At 39.2% G+C, this 11,007-nt stretch overlaps 1 pseudogene; it reads left to right on the forward strand.

Moving 5' to 3' along the window:
- The first annotated feature begins 3,587 nt into the window (after positions 1-3,587).
- Positions 3,588-4,961, forward strand: LOC139036373 (craniofacial development protein 2-like; annotated as a pseudogene).
- Positions 4,962-11,007: the final 6,046 nt, after the last annotated feature.

Consider the following 11,007-nt stretch of genomic DNA (forward strand, 5'->3'; position numbering starts at 1 on the left):
TAAGCTCCTGGAACATCAAGAAGCAGATAAAATATTAGGGAAAGAGATTCATTAGCTTGTAAATTTGAGTTTCAACAAAATATTCAGGTTTCCACTCATATACAAATAACAACTTTATCCTGATGCCCCCTTGTAACTGATGCTGAAAGGATATTTTGATTGTATTCTTAGGATCAGAGGAAGCACCTCCAGACCCACCCACTGTACTCATGACTCATTATGGAGAGCTACCTACTGGGATTTGTGTTGACATCCAAGAGGGAATATTTTCCAAGGAGTTATGTACCAAGATCATCTTCTCCTGGCTCAGAAGATACCATTTTGTTGCTCTATCAATGAGACCTTCCTCAATGCCATTTACTGTTGCCATTCATAAGGTCCTGGACATGTAGCACAATCAAGGTGACAGCAACCATAACAGTCACACCTGGATGGATTCCTCAAAGAGCCAAAATCCCTGTCAGCAAACAGAAATTCTTGAAGAATAGTTGGATACAGGTGATGTATTTTACTAGAATCAAGTTTTATTCCAACTCAAATCTTCCCAAGATGAACAACCTGGACAAGAATCTGACAGTGGGGGTCAGTGTCAATAAAGAGACACAGGTGAAACATGTCATGGACCACTTGGCCATGAAATACCAAAATACCCTTGCCTAGACCAACATCCACAGGGTAAACTAAGGTCAACTTCAGTAACCTTGAGTGGACAGGACATCACAGAATAGGATCACAATGGTTTTGCCCTCCACAATGCATCAAATCTGTATCAGAAGCATGTGGGTGTTGAAACCATGAGATAATTTCAAAGACACAGTAAGACATTCTAGAGCCTGTCTTAGTTTAGAATACCCAACTCCTGCTTCTGGTAGTCCACTTGGTTCAGCCTGAGCAACTCCTTAGACTTTTACTCAGTTGGCTTCCCACTGGAAGTGCTGCTGTTCATCCAACCAGGAAGATCTGTGGATGAGGCTGGTCCATCCCCCCAAAAAACATACTCACAGCTGCTGCCACTGGCTGCGTTCCCTTTCCCACATAAAATTTCCCTTCCTTCCCTTTTCCGTAACCAAACAAATCCCACCAAGGACACAAAACAGATGTAGGAAATGACCCCTTACAAACAGCTACTGCCATATTTCTTAATTTCCAACTATGTGCAGAATTTTCTGTCTTCTTTTTCTGGCTTTAAGGTGCTTTGAAGTGTCAAGGGTCACTTCAAACCAATTTAACAGCTTGTGGTTATCTTGGCCAAATAAATAGTTGCTGCATGCAGGGGTGAAAATCCATGTGAAGGCCTAACTGTGACTCAACATTTATAAGAAAAGTAATATTTCTGTTTCTTTTTCTCTCACTACTTTACTCAGCTGCATAGCATACTTCTTCAATGTTGGGGATAGGTGGTGGTGGTTTAGTGGCTAAGTCATATCTGACTCTTGTGACCCCTTGGACAGTATCCAGCCAGATTCCTCCGTCCATGCCGTCCATGTAATTTCCCAGGCAAGAAAACTGGAGTGGGTTGCCATTTCCTTCTCAAGGGGACCTTCCTGACACAGAGGTTGAAGTCTGGTCTCCTGCTTGCAAGTAGATTCTTTACCGAATAAGCCACCAGGGAAGGGATAGAGTTGGGGTTAATCCAGTCAACTCTTAACCAAAGGAGCATGACCCTTTATGGTGCCAGCTAATTGTGGAAACGTTTCCAGTTGAAAATTAAAAAAGTTTGTTCCAGGAAGGCTTAACCTCACTCCAGTTGTCTGTAGCTCCTGGATTCCACCTAAATGAACCTGAATTCTGAAACCAGGTGTACCAAATATGCAAATTTGATGTGGACAAAAAGATGGATTAGTGCGCTGACACTGCTTATCATCTGAAGTGTGGGAAAACAGTGGCAGTGGAGGAAGTGGGACAGGTGAAATAATTGCAATTCCTGTGAAACTTCACCCGAGAAAAGAGCAGCAAGATGACTAAAAGAGAAGTGGCATAGAGTTTAGGAAAACTTGTCATTTTAAGGTCGGAGACTTTAAACTTACTCTTTTTTTGTCTTTTTTTTTTTTTTTTTTTCAGGTCTAATCATTTATCTCAGAGTGTCTGAGTTTGGAACTTCATTTTGATTATTCAGTTGTGTTTTTTTTTTTTTTTTTTTTTTTTAAGTAGCTTGGTATAAAAATATGTTTGTGTTGTTTTTGTTCAGTCACTAAGTCGTGTCCAACTTTGAGACTCCATGGACTGCAGCATGCCAGGCTTCTCTGTCCTTCACCATCTGCTGGAACTCATGTCCATTGAGTCAGTGATGTTATATAACCATTTCATCCTCTGCTTCCCCCTTCTCCTCTTGCCCTCAATCTTTCCCAGCATAAGATTCTTTTCAATGAGTCAGTCCTTTGCATCAGGTGGCCAAATATTGGAGTTTCAGTTTCAGCATCAATCTTTCCTATGAATATTCAGGGTTGATTTCCTTCAAGACTGACTGGTTTGATCGCCTTGCTCTTCAAGGAACTCTCAAGAGTCTTCTCCAGCACCACAATTTGAAAACATCATCTCAATAGAAATTCAAGCCAGGGAATCACGTTTTTGTTTCTGTTTTCTTAATTTACTTTTTTTAATGAAGGATAATTGCTTTACAGAATTTTGTTGTTCTCTGTCAAACCTCAATATGAATCAGCCATAGGTATACATATATCCCATCCCTTTTGAACCTCCCTCTCATCTCCCTCCCCATCCCACCCCTCTAGATTGATAATGGATAAAAAGTTGTGGTGCATATACACAACTGAATATTACTCAGCCATAAAAAGGAACACATTTGAGTCAGTTCTGATGAAGTGGATGCACCTAGAGCCTATCATACAGACTTAAGTGAGTCAGGAAAACAAAGACAAATATTGCATTCTAATACATATATATGGAATCTAGAATAATGGTACTGAAGAACTTATTTACAGGGCAGCAAAGGAGAAACAGGCATAAAGAATAGACTTATGGTCATAGGGAGAGGGGAGGATACGGTGAGATGGATGGAAAGGGAATCACATTTTAATGACCTTAACTGTTCACTATTGAAGAGTCCTTATATTTTAAAAGTTATTTTAGGGTTACAGTGACAACAAGATGGAAAATTATTGATTTTTTTTGTTGTATACTCTTTCTTCTATGAAACACATATATAAAGTTATGCATATTCTCAAGTGTTCCTTTAATTCATCTACTTGTATACAATTACTCTACTCACTAATCAATAAGTGACACTTGCACATGATTTTTTTTTCCTTAATGTGGGTACACTAATTTCTCAAGACCCACTATACACTTTTCCCTTCATTGATATTCTAACCTCCTGTCATGCATTCAATAAGCACTCGTTGAAGACAGTAAGTATTGATGGTTGGGGACACAGATGTGGAGAACAAAGTATTTTTATAAATCAAGAGGGGAAAAAAACAACCTCATAGAGGACACAATCTTCCAAGTGAGAATGTGTCATCCTGTATGGTTTTTAAGAAAAAAAAAAAAAAAAAACAGGAATACAGCTGATACAGAAAGAAAAGAGTGGCAAACACTTTAATCAGCTTCAAAAAAAGAGTTTGGTTGACATGGACTTTGACAAAGGAGCAGCTGCTGCGGGGCACAGGGGTGCTGAGAGGAGCTACTCCACGTTCAAGGTCAGGAGAGGCGGCCGTGAGGAGAAACCACTCCCCCAAGGTAAGGAGCAATGGCTGCTCTTTGCTGGAGCAGCTGTGAAGAGATACCCCACGTCCGAGGTAAGATAAACCCAAGTAAGACGGTAGGTGTTGTGAGAGGGCATCGGAGGGCAGACACACAGAAACCACAATCACGGAAAACTAGCCAAATTGATCACAGGACCACAATCCTGTCTAACTCAATGAAACTAAGCTATGCTGTGTGGGGCCAGCCAAGACAGTCAGGTCATGGTGGAGAGATCTGACAGAATGTGGTCCACTGGAGAAGGGAATGACAAAGCACTTCAGTATTCTTGCCTTGAGAACCCCATGAACAGTATGAGAAGGCAAAATGATAGGATACTGAAAGAGGAACTCCCGAGGTCGGTAGGTACCCAATATGCTACTGGACATCAGTGGAGAAATAACTCCAGAAAGAATGAAGGGATGGAGCCAAAGCAAAAACAATACCCAGTGGTGGATAGGACTGGTGATAGGATCAAGGTCTGATGCTGTAAAGAGCAATATTGCATAGGAACCTGGAATGTTAGGTCCATGAATCAAGGCACATTGGAAGTGGTCAAACAGGAGATGGCAAGAGTGAATGTCAACATTCTAGGAATCAGTGAACTACAATGGACTGGAATGGGTGAATTTAACTCAGATGACCATTATATCTACTACTGTGGGAAGGAATCCCTTAGAAGAAATGGAGTAGCCATCATAGTCACCAAAAGAGTCCGAAATGCAGTACTTGGATGCAATCTCAAAAACGACAGAATGATCTCTGTTCGTTTCCAAGGCAAACCATTCAATATCATGGTAATCCAAGACTATGCCCCAACTAGTAATGCTGAAGAACCTGAAGTTGAACAGTTCTATGAAGACCTACAAGACCTTTTAGAACTAACACCCAAAAAAGATGTCCTTTATATTATAGGGGACTGGAATGCAAATGTTGGAAGTCAAGAAACACCTGTAGTAACAGGCAAATTTGGCCTTGGAGTATAGAATGAAGCAGGGCAAAGGCTAATAGAGTTTTGCCAAGAGAACGCACTGGTCATAGCAAACAGCCTCTTCCAACAACACAAGAGAAGACCCTACACATGGACATCACCAGATGGTCAACACCGAAATCAGATTGATCATATTCTTTGCAGCCAAAGATGGAGAAGCCCTATACAGTCAGCAAAAACAAGACCAGGAGGTGACTGTGGCTCAGATCATGAACTCCTTATTGCCAAATTCAGACTTAAACTGAAGAAAGTAGGGAAAACCACTAGACCGTTCAGGTATGACCTAAATCAAATCCCTTATGACTATACAGTGGAAGTGAGAAATAGATTTAAGGGACTAGATATGATAGACAGAGAGCATGATGAACTATGGATGGAGGTTCGCGACACTGTACAGGAGACAGAGATCAAGACCATCCCCATGGAAAAGAAATGCAGAAAGACAATATGGTTGTCTGAGGAGGCCTTACAAATAGCTGTGAAAAGAAGAGTTTCATGGGTTCGATAAAGGACAGAAATTGTATGGACCTAACAGAAGCAGAAGATATTAAGAAGAGGTGGCAGGAATACACAGAAGAACTGTACAAAAAAGATCTTCATGACCCAGATAATCACAATGCTGTGATCACTCACATAGAGCCATACATCCTGGAATGTGAAGTCAAGTGGGTTTAGAAAGCATCACAACAAACAAAGCTAGTGGATATGATGGAATTCCAGTTGAGCTATTTCACATCCTAAAAGATGATGCTGTGAAAATGCTGCACTCAATATGCCAGCGAATTTGGAAAACTCAGCAGTGGCCACAGGACTGGAAAAGGCCAGTTTTCATTCCAATCCCTAAGAAAGCCAACCCCAAAGAATGCTCAAACTACCGCACAATTGCACTTATCTCACACGCTAGTAAAGTAATGCTCAAAATTCTCCAAGCCAGGCTTCAGCAATACGTGAACCTTGAACTTCCAGATGTTCAAGCTGGTTTTAGAAAAGGCAGAGGAACCAGAGATCAAATTGCCAATATCCTCTGGATCATCGAAAAAGCAAGAGATTTCCAGAAAAACATCTATTTCTGCTTATTGACTATGCCAAAGCCTTTGACTGTGTGGATCACAATAAACTGTGGAAAATTCTTCAAGAGATGGAAATACCAGACCACCTGACCTGCCTCTAGAGAAACCTGTATGCAGGTCAGGAAGCAACAGTTAGAACTGGACATGGAACAACAGACTGGTTCCAAATAGGAAAAGGAGTACATCAAGCCTGTATATTGTCACCCTGCTTATTTAACTTATACGCAGAGTACATCATGAGAAACGCTGGGCTTGAAGAAGCACAAGCTGGAATCAAGATTGCCGGGAGAAATATCAATAACCTCAGATATGCAGATGACACCACCCTTATGGCAGAGAGTGAAGAGAAACTGAAATGCCTCTTGATGAAAGTGAAAGAAGAGAGTGAAAAAGTTGGCTTAAAGCTTAACATTCAGAATACTAAGATCATGGCATCTGGTCCCATCACTTCATGGGAAATACATGGGGAGACAGTGGAAACAGTGTCAGACTTTATTTTATTTATTTATTTATTTGGTTCCAATATCACTGTGGATGGTGACTGCAGCCATGAAATTAAAAGATGCTTACTCCTTGGAAGGAAAGTTATGACCAACCTAGATAGCATATTAAAAAGCAGAGACATTACTTTGCCAGCTAAGGTCTATCTGGTCAAGGCTATGGTTTTTCCAGTGGTCATGTATGGATGTGAGAGTTGGACTGTGAAGAAAGCTGAGTGCCGAAGAATTAATGCTTTTGAACTGTGGTGTTGGAGAAGACTCTTGAGAGTCCCTTGGACTGCAAGGAGATCCAACCAGTCCATCCTAAAGGAGGTCAGTCCTGGGTGTTCATTGCAAGGACTGATGCTGAAGCTGAAACTCCAATAGTTTGGCCACCTCATGCGAAGAGTTGACTCATTGGAAAAGACCCTAATGCTGGAAGGGATTGAGGGCAGGAGGAGAAGGGGACGACAGAGGATGAGATGGCTGGATGGCATCACTGACTCAATGGGCGTGAGTTTGAGTGAATTCCGGGAGTTGGTAATGGACAGGGAGGCCTGGCACGCTGCGATTCATGGGGTCTCAAAGAATCGGACACGACTGAGAGACTGGACTGAACTGAACTGAACTGAACTGAGGATCTCAGCAAATGGCTGCTGCTGCTGTTAAGTCGCTTGAGTAGTGTCCAACTCTGTACGACCCCATAGACGGCAGCCTACGAGTATCCTCTGTTCCTGTGATTCTCCAGGCAAGAATACTGGAGCGTGTTGCCATTTCCTCATGAAATGATGGGTGGGTTGCCATTTCTCCTTTCCAATGCATGAAAGTGAAAATGAAATCTCTCAGTTGTGTCCAATTCTTCAGAGCCTACCAGGCTCCTCCATCCATGGGATTTTCCAGGAAAGAGTACTGAAGTGGGTTGCCATTGCCTTCTCAGCAAATGGAATAAATCTCAAATAAGGCATTTTAGGTTCATTTTCTGAAATATCTCATGATACATATTTATATAAAAGATACATATGGGTAAAGATTTATATTGGGGGAAAAGAAGATGAGACATTAACACCCTGTATGCAGTGGGCATGTAAATATGAAATATTCTTTCCATTAGATCTTAGTCATAGTGATATCTTCTGTAAATGAATTCTAATAATAGACCATATCTATCAAACTGAAAAAGTAGATGAAGTCACCTCTATAGACCACTTCAGACTCTGAGCCAAGCCTGTTCTTGAACTGGTTCCCAGAACTGTTGTTGATGTCAGTAGGAGTTGTGCTCAGAAATCTCGCCATTGAAACTAACTGATGGACAGGATGTCATTACAAAGAGCAAATCTGTAAAATGTTTCAAATATCAGTAACAGCCAAATGGGGAAAAATAACAGTTAATCAAATGTCAAAGCAATATCATGTAGAGCCACTTTTGTCCCTAGAAAAGTACATGTGGTTATTTGTGACTGAGACAATTTGAGATGAATATCTCAAGACTAAAATATGTGACCTTCTAGTTTTTAAAATAAGGGATTCAACAAAATGACAAATAAGTTTGATCATTTAAAAGATCAAGGAAGAAAACAAATGTATGTCTGGGGAAAAAGTAAAAATTAAAAAGAAAATCAAACATATAAAAATAAATAAGCATAGCATTTAGATTTAGATGAGTATCTATAGTTCAGAAACACAGCCAGGGTGATGACTTCAAAATGTGAGTCTGTTTATGTTACCTCCTCTTATGGTAGTCTGTAGTGTTTTATATCATTTTTCTTACAAAAGATATAAAATGTCTTAATGTGAAAATGAAGCCTATGCTTGACCTGGCTTCCATCTTCTTCAGCCTTATCTCTATCTTGCCTCTCAGGTCCACACCCTCTTCTCAAGCCTTACACTTTCTTGCAACTAAGGTCCCTTATATAAATGATGTCTCCTCCCAGAAAGGGTTTTTCTTTCCTCTCAACTCTTGTGTGCATGCTGAGTTCCTTCAGTCATGTTGGACTCTTTGCTACACTATGGATGATAGCCCATTAAGCTCCCCTGTCTATGGTATTCTCCAGGCAAGAACACTGGAGTGGATTGCCTTGCCCTCTTCCAGGGGATCTTCCTGACCCAGGGATCAAACCCACATCTCTCTGTCTCTCTTATGTCTCCTGCATTGGTAGGTGGGTTCTTTACCACTAATACCACATAGGAAACTCCCCCTTAACTCTTAACTTCCCGTTAAATTATCACTTCTTTAAATAAGTGAATCAAAGTAATTTTCCACTGTTAAGCTTATAAGAACATGTTTCTTTATATTTTGCCCCCACCACCATTAGCCCAGAAGCTCTATACAAAAACCATGTATGTTTTGTTGTTCATTATGTCTCCAGTGCTTAGCCTCATGCCTATACATTGGGGAAAATCCTCAATAAATATTCACTGAGTGAAGGAATAAGTGAGATATCAAAACAAAATTTAATAACAATCACCATATTTACTTGCTGAATTACTTTGAAGGCAAGAAGCATAACAATCTTCTTTAAGTAAACTGTGACCACAAATCATTAGTTTATCTCTTTTATTCATAAATGGAGGCTACCTACACCTTTCCTCAATAATTATTATTCCATAGGCCAGATACCAATGGAATATAGAGACAGCACTCCTTTTTTAAATTAGAGGATGATTACTTTAAAATATTAGGACAGTTTATGCCATATATTAACATAGCAATCATCCATAGCTATATATATATGCCCCCTTCCTCTTAAACCCCCCTCCACTTCCCTCCCTATCCCACGCCTCTAAGTTGTCACAGAGCACCGGATTTGGCTTCCCTGCAAGATGTAGCACTCATATCTCCATATCACTTATATTTCCACTATGAAAATATCACCCAATGCAGAAAATACAATGCAGATTGTCCATATAGAGATTTGCAGTCATGCTCTAAGTGGCTTTCCAGAAGCAGAGCAAATACATGAAAAACTTTTAATTTCTAGAGCCAGTTCTCTTAACTACCTTAATATGCAAGGAAAATAAGCTCTAGTATTCATTATATCAATTCCCAGATCATGAGACACTAAAAATAAGCATTGGCAAGGACACTGAGAATGATTCATTAAAACAAACAAAACAAGAACAAATTCTCCAAGGGAGAATTTGAAAATATTCTTGATGCTTGTGATTAGCTGAGCATACTGCTGGGCTGGTACAGCAGGGCTGCTTTTAGAGAATCCCAATCATGGAAAAACTCAGGAGATATTGTAAAAAATGTTAGCAGCTTAGTATTATGAAAGCTTTTAAACAATCCCCTGTTTAAATATTCTGTCATAAAAATTTCAATGGTTTAGAAACAAAGCTGTTTGTTATTAATATCAGAACCCTTGTGTGTTATGAGAATCTGAGGTCTTCAAGTATAATTAACAGAAGAGAATTAATTCTCATCATAAAGAAAAAAAAAAAAGAAAACACAATGGGGGAACAAGAAAAAAAAAAAACCCTGAAAACAAAAATTCAGAAAAGTCCAGAGACACTTAAAAGTGGTGACAACAATCCTTTAAAACAGTGGCAGGCAAATTGAACCATCTGTTCCAAGAAACTGAACTTACTGAAGGTGTTTCAGGCCTTTGCAGAATCAACAGAAAATCAAGCATACACTGTAACATATCTAATAGAAACCAGAAAATATATAAATAGAATAGTACATATTGACATGGCAATGTCCACAAAATCACTTATTAATGATGCACCTTTGAAGGAAGTGCTATTGTCTTCAAACACTCAACTGTCTCAGAATCAGTTAGCCTGAGAAATATTATCACTACAAGTCAAGCTATACAAAATCCAGTAGCATATGAGATAATCCATACAACAAGAATACACTGTGTTAACATTATAAACAGGTATTTTTAAAATATTTTTTCAATAAAGGTTGTGAGACTAAGGAGTTTACTCAGTCATGGTGGCAGAGTTCTTAAATGGTAGATAGAATAAATTTTGAGAAAGAATTATTTGACTCTGAAATCTACAGATTACTGAAGAAAATGAAAGAAAACTTCCAGACTCATACTAATATCTGCAGAAGAATACTTGTGGGGTGGGGGAAATCCAGATTTTTTAGCAAGATGCAATTCCTCTCACATCTTTAGTCATATTTGGACAAAGTGATCCAATGGAAGACAAAATATGACCCTATTCCTAGAATTTTAAAATTCCAATATCTTAAAAATCTTCTCTTTTTTTCTAGAGTTTACTTCAGTTATGTTTATATTTCAGCTTTGTACATACTTAGGCATATGATCCATGTACTTCAAATTCATGTATAGCTTAAAAATTTTTTCTTATAACTAAATATTCAATACTTCTTATCACCCAACTGGAATTCATGCCCCAATTTTATGTTTTTTTTTTTTTTTTTGAACACTGGTTTTTGGAGAGAGTGAAATGTGGAACAAATCCATCTCTTCCCCATGCAAGAAAATCTCATGTTACACCTAGTTCTAGGCAGGCAGGTCTTATATTTGAGTAAACCAAATATTAAAACCCCACTACCTTTTTTCTGTAATTATTTCAGTGATCCAAACATTAGTAAGTTATCATATGGCAAAATGACTATTATTCATCTATAGATGGGTGACACAGCTAGGTAACAGGACAGGGGTTTTCTTCGATTTTAAATGATATACTGTTATACTAAACACAAACCAGGAAGTTGTTCTACTAGTTAGTTCTTATACTAAACACAAACAAGGAAGCCCCTATCACTCCTGCTGCCCTGCTGTGACCACAG

The sequence above is a fragment of the Odocoileus virginianus genome, chromosome 8 (genome assembly GCF_023699985.2).
Source record: "Odocoileus virginianus isolate 20LAN1187 ecotype Illinois chromosome 8, Ovbor_1.2, whole genome shotgun sequence".
NCBI lineage: Eukaryota > Metazoa > Chordata > Mammalia > Artiodactyla > Cervidae > Odocoileus > Odocoileus virginianus.